Raw genomic sequence first — 15,087 nt, forward strand, 5'->3', positions numbered from 1 at the left:
ATTATTATTTGAGAAATTCAGATTCATTCCAAAATTGATCCATATGTTCCTTTAAAAAATCTCCCTGGAATACGGTCTGAAAATCTGCGAAAGTTTCCTTCAGAAACACGTCCGGTGATTTGTTCAGATTTTTTTTCATAAATTGTTTATATTTTTTTTCTCAGGAATGTCTACAGAAGTTTTATCGTTCAAGGTAGAAACTTCGATAGGAATTACTTTGGAAATTCTTTTGCTGATTCGGAAATGTTTATGTATTTTCTGAAAAATGAGTAAAACTCACCAGATTTGTAAAGCAGTTTTGGCCAAAATATTTCGACTCATTCAGACTAATCAGGACGTGTCCTTCCTACTCAGAACGGATGAAAGCCCTACCATGGATTACTTCAGAAATTCCTTTTAAAATTGTTTCATTTCTTCGAGTGGTTTCTTCAGAAAATCTTTGAAAGTACAGGAATGGATCTAGGGATTCCACGGAAAATTCCCACAGGTATGTGTCAAGGAATGTATTCAGTGATTATCCCAGAAAATCATCAAGGAATCCCTCCAGAGATTCTTGTACAATTACTTTCAGTGATTTGGGCAAGAATTCCTCTATGGTTATGTACAGGAATTCATACAGCGTTTCCTTCAGGATTTCCTCCACATATTGCTCTATGTATTCTGCTAGAAATTTATCCGGCATTTCCTCTAAGGATAATTCTACGATTTTTCACATGGTTTCTTTAAGGAATTCATTCATGAATATTTCCCAGGAAATTCTACAGAAATTCATTTAGAAATATTGCGAGAGTATTTTCCAGAGATCTTTACAGAAGCTTATCTATTATTTCTTCGGGGATTCGTCCACAAATTACTGCAGAAAAACTTCCAGAAAATCCTCCAAAAATGTTTATTAAATATTTCTCCAAGAATTTTCCATGAAATTTGTCATTTTTTCTACAAAGAATTTCCTGAGTAATTTTTACATCTATTTATCTAAGAGGTTCATTAGAAATTGCTTCATGGACTCCTTCAAAAATTTCCCTAGTATTTCTTCAGATCTCCCTCTAGAGATTCATGGAAGTGTACTTTCTGAGATTCCACAGGGATTCTACTGAAGTTTTCTTCAGAAATTCCATCAGAAATACTTTCAGAAGTCACTGTTTGGATCCCTTCTGAAATTTCTTCAAAGATTTCATCAAAAATATCTCCAGAGACTTCTCTAGAATTTCTGGGATTTCTTCAAAAAAATCAGCAAAGGATTTCTTCTACAGTTTGTTCATGGAGTTTTTTTTGAAACAACGTCAAAAATCTTCCAATGGTGTCTTCAAGAATTCCTTGAAAACCTCCAGCAGAAATTTGTACAAGACTTTTTAGGAATTCAAACTGTGGTTCCATCAGAAATATATTCTATAGAGATTCTTGCTGGAATTGTTTGAAATATTACTCCAGGATTTTTTTTTTCAGAAAAAAATCCAGAAAATTTTCTTGAAAATTATTTGAAGAATTCTTGAAAGAATCTATGAAGGAATTTTTAAAGAGATTCCTGGAGGATTGTCTTAAGGTACTCCTTTAAAAAACATTTGATGATACTCTTAGAAATTCTCAAGGAAATTCTTTAACATTTTATAAGGGAATTCCTGATCAAAATTCTTGAAACAATTTCCGAAGTTATTTGTCATGGAATTCCTGGATTAATCAACAACGATTTTCTGAGGGATCCTGGCTGAAGGAATCCTTGGAAAACTTCTTAGAGATATCTCTACATGGAAAAATTGATTGCAAAATTCTTTGAAAAATGACCATAAACAGAGTGCCTTTTGCAGAAATTACTGGCATCATCTTTGGAGAAGTTCCTGAAGCATCACCGGAAAAAAATCTGATAAATCTGAAGAATGGTCTTTATAAATCTTAGGCAATCCTGGAGAAAGTTCCAGAAAAATTTTCTTAAGTAGAGGCGTTTCCATATAAATGCCTGAGAGAATCTCTGATTATATGGAGAAATATCTAAAGGTACCTCTAGAGAAATTTAAACAATAATTTCTGAAAGAGCTGCTGAGAAAATGTCTGAAATATGTAGAAAACACTAAATGATTTCTGAAAGAATTTACTGAAAAATTTCTTGAGAAACTTTCAGAAGAATTTCCGGAGAAATTCCGCAGAAAAAGTGCTACAGCAATTCCTTTTGAAATATTATAAGAAGTACAGATCAAATATCATATAAAAAATACAATCTCGAACTTCCGTAGCAATCCGTGAAGAAATTTTCTAAAGACAACCTGAAGGAATCCAAGGAGAAATTTCTAAAAAAAAAATCATGCAACGTTCAAGAGGAATCTTTTGAAAAAAAAAACGTGACAAAATCCCTAAGAAGACATAAGGCAAAATCCTGGAGGAATTCCTGCAATAATCTCTGGAAGAACCCCTGGAGAAATTTACAATGAAAACATGAAGATGAATGCATTCAAAAGTAATTCTTGAAGGAATCTTTGAAGGAATTCTTGCCACAATCATTCAAAGAAATCCTGCAAATAATGATTAATCCTAAATTGTTTTGTTAATTTATGGCGTACGGCATGCCGAAAGGAATTTTTCGGCAGCATTCAGCATGCCTATTATAACTTGGAATGAATATTTGAAGAAGAACTTAGGTTAACCTCTGTATAGTTTCCTAAACACATTTTCTGGAGCAACTTTCAATGGAATTTTGTAAAAATCCTTACAAAACTTCAGAATAAGTTCCGGAATGAATAAATAGAGAATTTCTAACGGTTCGAAGGGATGAAAAAAAAACATGGCGGTATTCGCGAAACAATCAGAGATGTCTGTTTTTTAGTTTTTGAGATATGATTTTTTGAAAATAAGAGACTAATCCTTATAAAATTATGGATACCAAGCACATCAGGAATCACTCAAAAAAGCAATACAAAAGAAAGTTTTATGAGATAATACAATATCATGCAATTTTAGAGCAGCTAGTATTAAAATATATGACTCTCTATATTCACAAAATCATATCTCAAAACTAAAGCACATACATCACTGATTTTTTGATATGTTACACCAAATTTCCTTAATTTTCTGATAAAAATATAAAACCAGGGTACCCCTTTGGTCCCGAGACCATGAAAACGTGAAAAAAACACACATAATTGCACATCTTCGAATGAGTGTAATCAGTTTCGTACCATTTAATTCTGCCCTAATTGCTTATCCTTTGACAGATACGCGTATTTCGACTACCACTTGTAATCTTCCTCAGTGTCAGTTATCCACGCGTATCTGTCGAAGGATAAGCAATAAGGGCGGAATTAAAAGCTACGAAACTGATAACACGCATTCAAAGAGGGTATTCTCCTTAGAGGGTTCGAGAAGTCGGTACAAGATAATTGCACATTTTTTGCATCTAAACACAATTTGGCCTCTTCATCGTATTTTTTTTTTGGTTAAAACTACGATTCAATAGCAATCAAACAAGTGAAAGAAGTTTAAAGTCGGTCAACTGGTTCAAAAGTTATGTTTTTTTTTTTGAAAATTTTTAGTTTTTAAAAACCTTGATTTTAGGACCTCCTTATCTGAAAATTGGTCACCCCAATGACGAAATAAAAAAATACTGGTCTAATTATTTTCGAATAACTACGAACCAACCAAGTTTCACGACAATCGGGGTTGCACTATATCGTTTTTCTATGGAATGGCTGCATAAGAAGATTTTCTAATGAAGTTGTTGAATAAATTTCTGAAGGAATCCCTGGTAGTATTAGAAAACAATCGTGAAATTTTCAGAAGCAATCACTGGGGGAATTTCTGCAGAAATCTCTAGAGGAATACGTGAAGAAATATATGTAATGTTTTCTAAAAAAAAAATCTGGAACACTTTCCTTCAAAACATCTCTGGAAAAATTTCTGAAGGAATCTTTGGAAAATGTTTAGAGGAATTGACTTAGGTATTTCTGAAAAAGTCCAAGGACGGTTTTCCAAAGTAATCCTTTTAAAAAATTGAGAAGGAATCTAATTAATTTCTGGTTAAATTTTGAAACAATCCCTAAAAACAATTTCCGAAATTTTATTAATAATTTTTTTAAGAATCCTTGAAAAAGCTCAGAGGGAATTGCTGGAGGAACTTCTTGATATCTTAGGAAGAAAATTGCATGGGCACAGAACATAAGGTGGATCAAAAAGGAAAAACAAAATAGAATTTTTCGAAGCCACGTTAAAAAAAACATCATAACATTTTCTTATATCCATTCATTCCCAATTTCACGAAGGAGCTTTTATCTCACAAGTATGAAGCCTTAAAAATAGGAAAAAGTCACAGCGGTTATTTTTTAAATAAAACCATTAATGCCCAAAATTAAAATAACGAATTGCTTGTTATGAGGGCGCCATCAAATTAAAAAAAATATCAAATGCATTTAATTTGGTTTAGTAAAATATTGCATGAAATAAAAAGAACTGAAGCACTTATAGCATTATGTAACATTTTGATAACCAATTAGTCTTGTAGAGGTTTTTAGAACCGTCATAAAACCTAATATCTTTTATTTTAGCTTTATGGTGGTTATTTAAAACCTTTCCTAGTTTATTTGACTACAAAAAATATTTGGTACACTGAATAGTTTGTTGATTTTGTGACCACTCATTTTCCTCACTACTCACTACATTTCACCTTCGAGTCTATCAGTTTGCCACACTTTCATTAAACATTTTAAAATACGGTCTATCCATGAGCTTCTCAAACCAAATTCTCTGAGTGTAAGACAGCTAAAAATCTCGATAGGCATACAAGAGGAAAAACAGAATTAACACCATGCGCCACCTCCTCCAAAGGGGTTACATAAATGACCCAACTTTGTAGCTGGGCGCCGCCTGTCCGCCGCTGTTCTAGATTGGCTCGTTCAGCATAGCTAAATATTCACAATTTTTACGCTATTGTCACTCCACGCAACCCCGGGTTTTGTTCCACTATTTTCGTGTCACTTTTTCAAGGTTCAACTCTTTTGTTAACACCACCACCAACTTGATCACCCGGGTCACTATTTTTGCTTAATTGGTGGCTATTCATCAGCACCCTGAATTGTCCGAATTGTCCAAATCCGCACTTCCAGGGGTCAGCCAGCACTCAGCGATCGCGATCAGCTTTTGTCAGAACACCCTAAATTAAGTCACCACCACACCTGTTGTGCTCACGCGCTAATCTTCTCGCTTGATAGTTACTTTGATTGATCTGCACCACCGGAACACTCAGAGAACACTCGCGATCGCGTCAGAAAGAACAAGCGACGAACCTCACGCGCGTCCACACTATAAACCTGACGACGGTTGACGTTCGAATGAAACCAGAACTTTTCCGCGGGGTCTATTTTATATAATTGTTTTAACTCACAGACCACACGGATCGGCGGCGTGGTGCTTTTCCCCAACGTTAACGAACGACGATACTACACGCGGATGCTCTCCGGTGCGTTAGACCACGCGGTGATCATAGTGATGATGGTTCTAGTTTTTTTAACGTTTGCTTTTTCCTTCTTCTGAACCGCTCGCCTAGTGTCACCAACAGTTGGGGGAGAACGCGGTGAAATGCACTCAATGACAGAAGGTTGGCCTTTGCCTTTGCCTTTGCCTTTGCCTTTGCCTTTGCCTTTGCCTTTGCCTTTGCCTTTGCCTTTGCCTTTGCTTTTGCCTTTGCCTTTGCCTTTGCCTTTGCCTTTGCCTTTGCCTTTGCCTTTGCCTTTGCCTTTGCCTTTGCCTTTGCCTTTGCCTTTGCCTTTGCCTTTGCCTTTGCCTTTGCCTTTGCCTTTGCCTTTGCCTTTGCTTTGCTGTAAATTCATGTCGATTCATTCGACCACACAAAGTGCATTTTATACTGATTCCCATTTCATCGCGTCGGGTTGAGGTGTGCGCAGATTTTCATAGTTTACTGCGTACCATCATTATCATCCACCCGCGCGCCACCACGGACCACAGTCAAACAGTCAGATAACCTCGTATAACGACCCTAGGGCCACAGTAGTGCTATACAGTAGTGATGAAGCTCCAATAGTTGTGGCGCGTATGGTAATTTCATTCAGTTTAAATTTCTTGTTTTTCCATCTGTATTCTAAGCTAAATAGTCGTGTACCACGCATACGTTCCGGTACATGCTCGGATAGGTCATATGTATAATGTACTGGCCAAATAGATAGATATGTAACTGCAATCGTATGATGACTGGAAATGACGGTTTTGAAGTGTACGGTTGATTTTTTTTAATACTATCTTGGGTTTTCGGGAATCAATGGATATATTCTGCCATCCAATAAGGAATAATCAATTTGGAAAAAAAGTTGCCAGTTAATTAATTCAGAAATGTTTAAATACTACAGAGAAGAGACGTTGACTTTGTCCCAGAAGAATATATCTGAATAACATAACATCAGAATCGAAGAATAATAAAATAAAGAAAAGGAGTAATTAAATAAATACTTATATGAAGGGTCTCTAGGGCTCGGCTTCGATATTTTGCGAAAAACCATGTACGATAGTATAATCGAGACCAGTTCAACACCTTCAGGGAACGGGGATGGTCAAGTGGTTCCTTAGCTTACAGGAAAGAAGCGCCCGTCAAACGAATTGGGAATCCTGGGTTCGACTACCACCGAACCACGTGCATTTTTTTTTTTGCAATACAAACCTTAATTTGTTCATTAAACACGTTTTTCTGCTGTGTACATGAATGTCAAAACATTTCCAACATTGTAATGTCCACTAAGATTGGGGATCCTTAGTAAAAAAAATCATTTCAAAAACAAATAATTTGTAAATTTTGTACTATAATGTTTTTTTTTATATATAAATCTATCTCACTAAAATAAGTGAAGGAAAATCCGAAGCCATTATTTCCATATTTTTTTGTCTCTGTCAACCGCCCAAAATCATTTCAAACTCATCGAGAAAAAATAACCCAAATCACAAAAGAAAATAAACAGTTCCAACACCAAAAACGTTTCCCAACCGGAACTAAACGGCTTGCCGAAATTGTTTGACAAAGTCTGCGTTTGTTCTTTTGTTGCAAAAGTTTAACACAAGGCGACAATACAGCAGTCCCGGCTCTGTATTATTCCAGGTCATTGACGGTTGGCAGTTCGAGTTCCGCTTGCTACCGCCTCCAGAAGGGTTTGAATTCGTCGCCATGTTCACTGAATAACACGCATTCCGTTCCCCAAAAATAATACATAACTGGTGAGGTCAGGTGAAAAATACATTTCGAATGAGTGCTGGCGCGTACCCTAATAAAAATGTTTCAGGAAAATGTAGCCCATTTTGAAGGAATTTCTTCGGAAAAAAAATTTGAGCATTTCTTCGCAAATTTTCATACTTTTTGTAACTCTTTTAAACATTTTGACGGTTTTTTTTTTTCTAAAATTTGTTTTAATTTTTCTAATTTTTTTGTGAATTCCTCCAAAAATTCTTTTGGGGAATCCCTCGGTAACGCATTTGAAAACTAAAATGTCAATAAATTTGAAAATTTGTTTGGCGATTTTTTTGAATCTCCTTCGCAATGTCTTTGTAAATTTTTATTTTTTTTTTTCTTTATTAAAGTGGGTTTTCGCCCGAGGCGAGTTCGCCACTACAGGAAATTTCTTCAGAAAATCACTTCAACTCTACAAGTTTCTCAAAAAAATCATCGATAATTCATTTCGGAACTTTTTCAACAATTCCGTTAGGAATCATCTTGGCAATTACAGTATGACTCATAAAAAACACGAAATTCCATTTTTTGCGGTATTAGATGATTTTTAATGAAATAATCCTAATGAATCAAACTTTTTTGGATTGGGATACAATAAGAAGGTCATTGTCATACAGGATCTCTAAATTTTTTGTCAAAATATTCATTGGTTACGTATATGGGATACCTTATAATTGTTAACAATTTCTAAATAAAATCAAGTTTTCCTCTAATTTTCAGAGCAAAATGAACTAAGATTAAAACTTTTAAACACATGAAAACCATGAAGAAATATGTACTCTCTAATACGCCCATGTTTGAACAATATTTTAAAAATAATTTCAAATGTTTAGGAAACAAAAACTAAAAAAGGTGCTACATATTAAAAACCGTATTTAAGATAAATTAATAAAAAACTTAACACTGTTTGAACATTTTTCAAAACAATTTTTTGTCGATGAAGGCATATAAACCTACCTTTATGATAGGTACAAATACTAAGTACCGTAAACCGGGGTCAAATTGATCTCCGGGTCGAAATTGATCAGACGATTTTCCGTTAGATAAAGCATACTTCAAATAGTTTCCAAGTAAATATCGTGTAGTATCGGTTCCCAACTGCACGATACTTGGAAGGAAATTATTTAAAATATGCTGAATCTAACCGAAAAACGTGTGATCAATTTCGACCCGAAGATCAATTTGACCCCGGTTTACGGTACTTAAAAACAATTTCATGCTTAAAACATAATATTTTCTAAAAATTATCATTTGTCAAATAATTCAATTTTCAGAAAATGTCTCTTAATTTAAAAGTTAATTTTTTTTTTTTGTTTCTTGTCCGACGAACCAACGAATTCCTGAAGACCTTATCCATCCATAAAAGTACTATTTTGAAAATAAAATTTTATTGAATGTAATTGAAAGCAATTGAAAGAAAAGTATATCCTTAAAAAACGGCCTCTGGCGCGTGGACGATTTCGACATCCATAAGTTCAACGTTATATTTCCAAAGGTATGTGCATGAAATCAGTCTGTGTTCCTTTGCCATTATCAGATAAGTGGCTCTACTATACTATCCAATAGATACATGCAAGGTTAATCAGTTCGAAGTAGGGGAACGATGACTTTGAAAACTTTCGCATTTTTTTATGGGTCACTGTATTTCTAAGCAAACCGTGCCGAAACAGTTACAGGATTTTGATGCCAATTATTTTGGGAATTACTCAAGTATTGTTTTTGGAAACTGTTTCAGCAATTCTTTTGGTAGATTTCTTTTTAATTGTTTGGTCTATTTTCTTTTCTGGATTTTATCAAGTAATCTTTCCGGCAATCCATTTGAGAATTCCTTTGGTAATGCCTCTGGGAGTTTCTTTATTTAAGTTTAGTTTTTTATGCTTGTTATCAGTACATCATTTGGGAATTTCTTCATCATCAATTTTCGGAATTCTGTCGGCAATTTCTATGAGGAATTTTTCAGAAAACCTTTAGAATCTTTTTTCGTGAATTCTTCAGAAATTTCTTTGAGAATATTGCTTTGTCACTTGCTATGAAACTTTCAATACGAATTTAATCAACAATTCATTTCACCAATTTTCATACAAAAATCCCTTTAGAAACTCGTTCAGTAATTCCATTAGTAATTCACTAGCAATGTCTTTGAAAACCTATTTGATTATTACTTATAAATTCCATAAGCAATTATTTTGAGAATTCCGTCCTAAGTTCCTTCAGCGTATGCTTCGTATTTTTTTTTGTGACAGTTGCTACATCAATTCCTTCGGAAATCGATCAGTTATTCCTATAGAAGCTGTTCTACTCTTGTCGTTGAAAAGCCATTCGGTTATTACTTCGAAACTCCTCGAGCAATTATGTTGGGAATCCCTTCCTGAATTCCTTCAGCGTCATTCAGATTTTTTTTTTTATACTTCCACGGAAATTGCAGTTGCAATGAGAATTTCTCAGGCTAGTAATTGAAAAATTCCTTTGAATTTTTGTTTCTGTGACAGTTCCTTTATCAAATCCTACGGAAATCTTTCAGTAATTCCTTAAGCAATTTCTTTGTCATAGTCTTTGAAATCCCATTCTGTAATTACTTCTAAATTCCCCGAGCATTTTTTTTTTATTCTCTTCCTAAATTCCATTACCGTTTTCTTTCTGAGGTAGTTCAGTTTTTTTTGTGAATTCTTGAAAATTCCCTCGGCAGTTCCGTAGGGACTTTCTCAGGCAGTTTTTCATAAAATTTCTTCGGATTTTGTTCTGTGATAGTTTTTCTATCAACTCCTTTGGAAATCGTTCAGTAGTTCCTTTAGAAATATCTCTACCATTGCCTTTGAAAACCCATTCTGTAATTTCTTCAAAATGCCTCGAGCAATTATTTTGGTAATCGCTTCCTAAATTCCCTCAGCGTATTCATTGAGAGGTTGTTCAGGAATATCTTTGGGATTTTTTCGAAAACTTCTATAAGGATGTATCCGAGAACTGCATTGGAATCTTTTTCGGAAATTTATTTAAGAGTTTCTATCGCAATTTTTATAGGTATTTCTTCAACTTTCTTTTCAAAATTTCTTTGGAAATTTCTATGAAAATTATCTCGTTAGTTCCATTGAGAATATTTCAGACTGTTTTTTCGAAAAAAATCCTACGTTTTTTTCTTTTCTGTGGCTGTTTCTGTATCAGTAGTTTCGTTTAGTAATTCCTAAAAGCATCTCATTATCACCAGTATCATTGAAATCCCATTCGGTAATTACTTCTAAATTTCTCAAGCAATTATTGTAGAATCCCTTCCCAAATTCCTTTAGCATATTCTTTGATACACCGTTCAGAAATTCCTTTGTGAAATCTTGCGGAAATTTATCGAGCAATTATTTTGGGAGTCCTTCCCTTATTTTTTTCAACGCACTCTTTTAGAGCTTATTCTTTGTAAATTCTTGGAATTCCTATTCAAATTTCTTCGATAACTCCATTGGACTCTTTTTCGGAAATTCCTTTAGGAATTCCCTTGGAAATTCTCCGGCTTTTTTTTCAAAATTTTATTTTAAAAATTCTATCGAAATTCCCTCGACAGTTCCGTTGACAATTTCTCTGGCAGTTTCTCGATTTTTTTTTATTTCTTTGACAGTTCCTCTATCAATTTCTTCGAATATCGTTCAGTAATTCCTTTAGAAATTTCTTAGCCATTGTCTTTAAAAACTCGTTCGGTAATTATTTTGAGAATCCCTTCCCAAATTCCATCAGCATATTCTTTAAGAGGTTGTTCGAATATTCCTTTGTCAATTCTTCCGGAATTTCCAAACAAAATTTCTTCGGCAAGAACATTGATTTTTTTTCAAAAATTTCTTCAGTAGCTCCTCTGACAACTCTCATAGGTATTCCTTCGAATTTATTCAAAAACTCTGTGGAAACTTCTATGGCAATTCAATCGGCAGTTCCAACGGCAATTTCTAAGGCCGTTTTTCGGAAAAAAATCTTTGGATTTTTTTTCTGTGACATTTTCTATATCAATTCCTTCGGAAATCGTGCAGTTATTCATTTTGAAATTTCTCTACCGTTGTCATTGAGAGCCCGTATAGTTATCACTTCTAAATTCCTCGAGCAATTATTTTGGAAATCCCTTCCTAAATTCCTCCTGCGTATTCTTTTAGAGGTCGTTCATAAATTTCTTTTTAAATTTTTGCAGAAATTTTTATGAAGATTTCTCCTTTAACTCCATTCGAATGTTTTTCTGAAATTTCTTTAGCAGTTCCTTCAGCAATTCTCATATGTTTTTCTTCGATTTTTATTTCAATTTTTTTTGTAAACTTTCAAGGAAATTTCCTTAGTGGTTCCATAATAGTCTCGCTGTTTTTTTGAAAAAAAAAATCATTGCATATTTTTGTCTGTGACAGTTCCTATAATGATTCCTTCGGAAATTGATTTGGAAATTCCATTTTTAAATATCTTCAGCTACGCATTTAGAAATCGAAATTTCTCAGTGAAATCAATTTAACATAACGTAGCATAACAGCTGACCTATTTCGGCCAGTCTATCATTTCTCACTTGGGGTATTCTCCCGGTTTATTACGTGGAAGAAATTGCCCAGCTGAAACTTACAATTTTAGGAAACATGACCTGCATCACGTTAAACGTTCATATCTAAATTCAACATATCATTCCAACAATTGAAAGGTACAGAGTACAGACAAACAATTTTGGTTTTTTAAATTGACCCCAGTGTTTTTGTCAATAATTCTGTTTACTGAAGACAACCATAATTAATTAATCGACAATGAAATATTCGTAAAATGTCGTGCGGTAAACAACATGTTATTATTCGATTTCAATCGTTCGAAATTCTTGAGAGCATCTCCTTCTTTTTTTTTTATGCTCTTAAAAATTTTCTTGGCAATTTCTTCGTTTTTTTTTTGTAATTTCTGAGCAATTTCATTGGTAAATCCTCTGCAAGCAATTTAATTGATTAATCACTTTAGGAATTTCCATGACATTCCATTTGAACATTTTTTTTTTTTCATTTCTTTAAAGAATCTGGCTTTTTTTAAACTAACTCCCAAGGGCTGATAGTCTCGTCTCTTAAATAAAGACAAATCAATCAATTAAACTAACTCGGTAATTTATATCAAAATTGCTAGAGTAGTTCCGTTAAGAGCAAAATTGTTATTTTTTTATTAATTTCATCGGAAAACCCTTCGGAAGTGCTTCTGTAGTTTTTTGTCGATCATTCTGGGAATAATGTACTGTAGTATTTTTTTTTAAATTGCTTCTCCAGATGTTTTGGCAATTGTCTTTTAGTTGCTTTCCGCCATTTTATTTTTGGAATTTACGCACTCAGTTTGAGAATTCCTTCGGTAATGCCTTCAGTAACTTATTCGGCAAAGCTTTTGGGAATTTCTTCGCAAACTTGTTTGGATTTTTTTAAATTTATATTTTTTTTGTAAAAGTCCCTTGCACAAGAAATCAACCAAATTCTTTTGTTCCTATGATTTTTTCAAACAATTTGTTCGTTACCCTTCAATGATGCTCTAGAAAATTTCTGCGGCAGTTTCTTTGAGAATGTCTTTGGCAATTCCATTCCAACATGCTTCGAATTTTGTCGACAATTGTTTCGATAGTTTCTCAGGAAAATATCTTTTTTTTGAAAAGTTTAAGCAATTTAACTGAGAAATCTCCAGGCAATTTCTATGGGAATTTCTCCAGTAACGCCTTTGAAAAATTAAGAGGCAGTGACTGGGGTATTTTTTTTTTTTTTTTTGAATTTCATTTGGATCACCTTCGATTCCTTTTTTAATTTCATCAAAGATTTTTTTTAAATTTATTCGGTAATTCATTTGGAAACTGCTTTAACAATTCCTTCAAGAGCAAACTTGCCTATTTTTTTTAGTAATTTTGGAAGTTATTACTGGAGCTTTTTGCCAATCGTTCTGAGATATACCTGAGTATTTTTCTTAAATTGTTCTTGCAGATCTTTTGGTAATTTTCTTTGAGATTCTGTTAGCAATTTTAGTTTCGGAATTGACGCAGCAATCCTTCCGGCAATCAATTTGAGAATTCGGTAATACCTTCAGTAGCTAATTCGGCAATACTTTTAGGAATTTCTTCGCATATTTGCACAAGGAATTAACAAAAATCTTGAGTTCCTTCTGAAATTTCTGCGGCAGTATTCTGCAACAGTATTCTTCGACAATTCTATTCGAACATGCTTCGAAACTTTTTTTTCATTTTGACAACAATTGTTTCGATAGTTTCTCAAAAAATTCCTTTGGCAATTCAATCGGAAATAAGTTTGGAAATTCATTTGCTAATTATCAAAAGGAACTGCATGCATGATAGTTCTAACAATGTTTCAGTACAATGAACATACAGGTATACCTCGATTTAGTGGACATTTCAATTTTTGAAATGTCTGTAAAATCGATTTTTTTTTATCTGTATTAACGAGATTTTTAGCCCTGGGCTAGTTCATCTCGGGACCCACGCTTTACTTCCCTTCCGAAGGAAGAACTCACATTTTTGTGAGTTTGTCGGGAGTGGGCATTAGATCTCAGGTCCTCGGCGTGATAGTCAAGTGTTCTAACCATCCAACCAGATCCGCTCCACAAAATCGAATTTTACATAAAATCGAAGCAAAAAATATTATTTTATTTTTATTTAAATTGTATACCAAAATGTGCAAACACATACACAAATTGCATGAAAATTGAGTTTTCGATAAAAGGCTCGGAGTTTTTGGCATATTTTAGTAATTTTTCGCTAAGTAACGAATAAACCACTATCTCGCTATTTTGTTACGATCGAAATCTTTTGTCCAAAACTATGTATGGTTGATTAAAAAGCCAATATTTTGAGCAATGAATATACATAATAACGTTATTTGCATAAATATCCCAAAACATGGAACAAAATCAGAAATTCACTCAGGGATTCCTTTAAAAAACTGTCTGAGGATTTATTAATCCTGGAATTTCTTCACGAATTGATCCATAAGTTCTTTCAGGGATCCCATCTGAAATTCCTCAAGGGGTTCGGAAATTTAGATATTCCTGACAAGCGCTTGATAGAGCGTGGTTACTGGTTGTGCTATATTTGCCGAACGATCTTTCTGTATGAGTAGTGTAGTCTGCTCGGTCGCCTTTTGTTACAATTCTGAGGTGTTTAATAAAATTAAGTGAACCCAGAATCATCAACTCTATAACGACGGTCTCCGAATAAAACTTCCCACATCATATCATCATGTTACAGAATATTTAAGAAAATCTACCATGTGTTCCTCCAGAAGAGTCACATAGAATTATTTAACGAAATTTGGCAAGAATTGCTTCACCAATTTCTTCATGATTTGTCACAAATCATTTCAGAGATTTTTTGAGAAATTCGCCCAGGGATTACTTCAGAAATTCCTCTAGTTATTTATTTATAACTTTCTCTAGGCATTCGTTTGGAGAATCTTTTGGAGATTTCTTTGGAAAATCTTCCAAAAATTCTTCAGAAATTCTTGTAAAACATCTTTCTATTTTTGTTTGCGAAAACTTGTTCAAATATTCGGCCAAAAAATTCCTTACGGATTCTTTCAAAAAATCTTACATGGATTTATTTGGAAATTTTCTTCAGAGATTTGTTTAGAAATTCTTTTCATTCTAAAAATTTCACAAAGAATTCTTTCAAAGCTCCTCCTCTCCTCTTCTTGGCGTAACGTCCTCACTGGGACAAAGCCTGCTTCTCAGCTTAGTGTTCTATGAGCACTTCCACAGTTATTAACTGAGAGCTTCCTCTGCCAATGACCATTTTGCATGTGTATATCGTGTGGCAGGCACGAAGATACTCTATGCCCAAGGAAGTCAAGGAAATTTCCTTAACGAAAAGATCCTGGACCGAGCGGGAATCGAACCCGTCACCCTCAGCA

General features: G+C 34.0%; 2 protein-coding genes across 2 annotated transcripts in view; both read right to left on the bottom strand.

Moving 5' to 3' along the window:
* The window catches only part of LOC115255807 (prisilkin-39), a 216,563-nt gene extending 211,029 nt beyond the window's left edge, over positions 1–5,534 (bottom strand). Inside the window, exon 1 of the mRNA XM_029853983.2 lies at positions 5,157–5,534. The gene's annotated coding sequence lies outside the window, so the exon portion shown is untranslated. The remainder of the gene's footprint in view (positions 1–5,156) is intronic.
* Positions 1–15,087, bottom strand: part of LOC134288597 (uncharacterized) — a 385,031-nt gene that overhangs the window by 326,513 nt on the left and 43,431 nt on the right. The window lies entirely within an intron of this gene.

Source organism: Aedes albopictus, chromosome 2 (assembly GCF_035046485.1).
Source record: "Aedes albopictus strain Foshan chromosome 2, AalbF5, whole genome shotgun sequence".
Classification (NCBI taxonomy): Eukaryota; Metazoa; Arthropoda; class Insecta; order Diptera; family Culicidae; genus Aedes; species Aedes albopictus.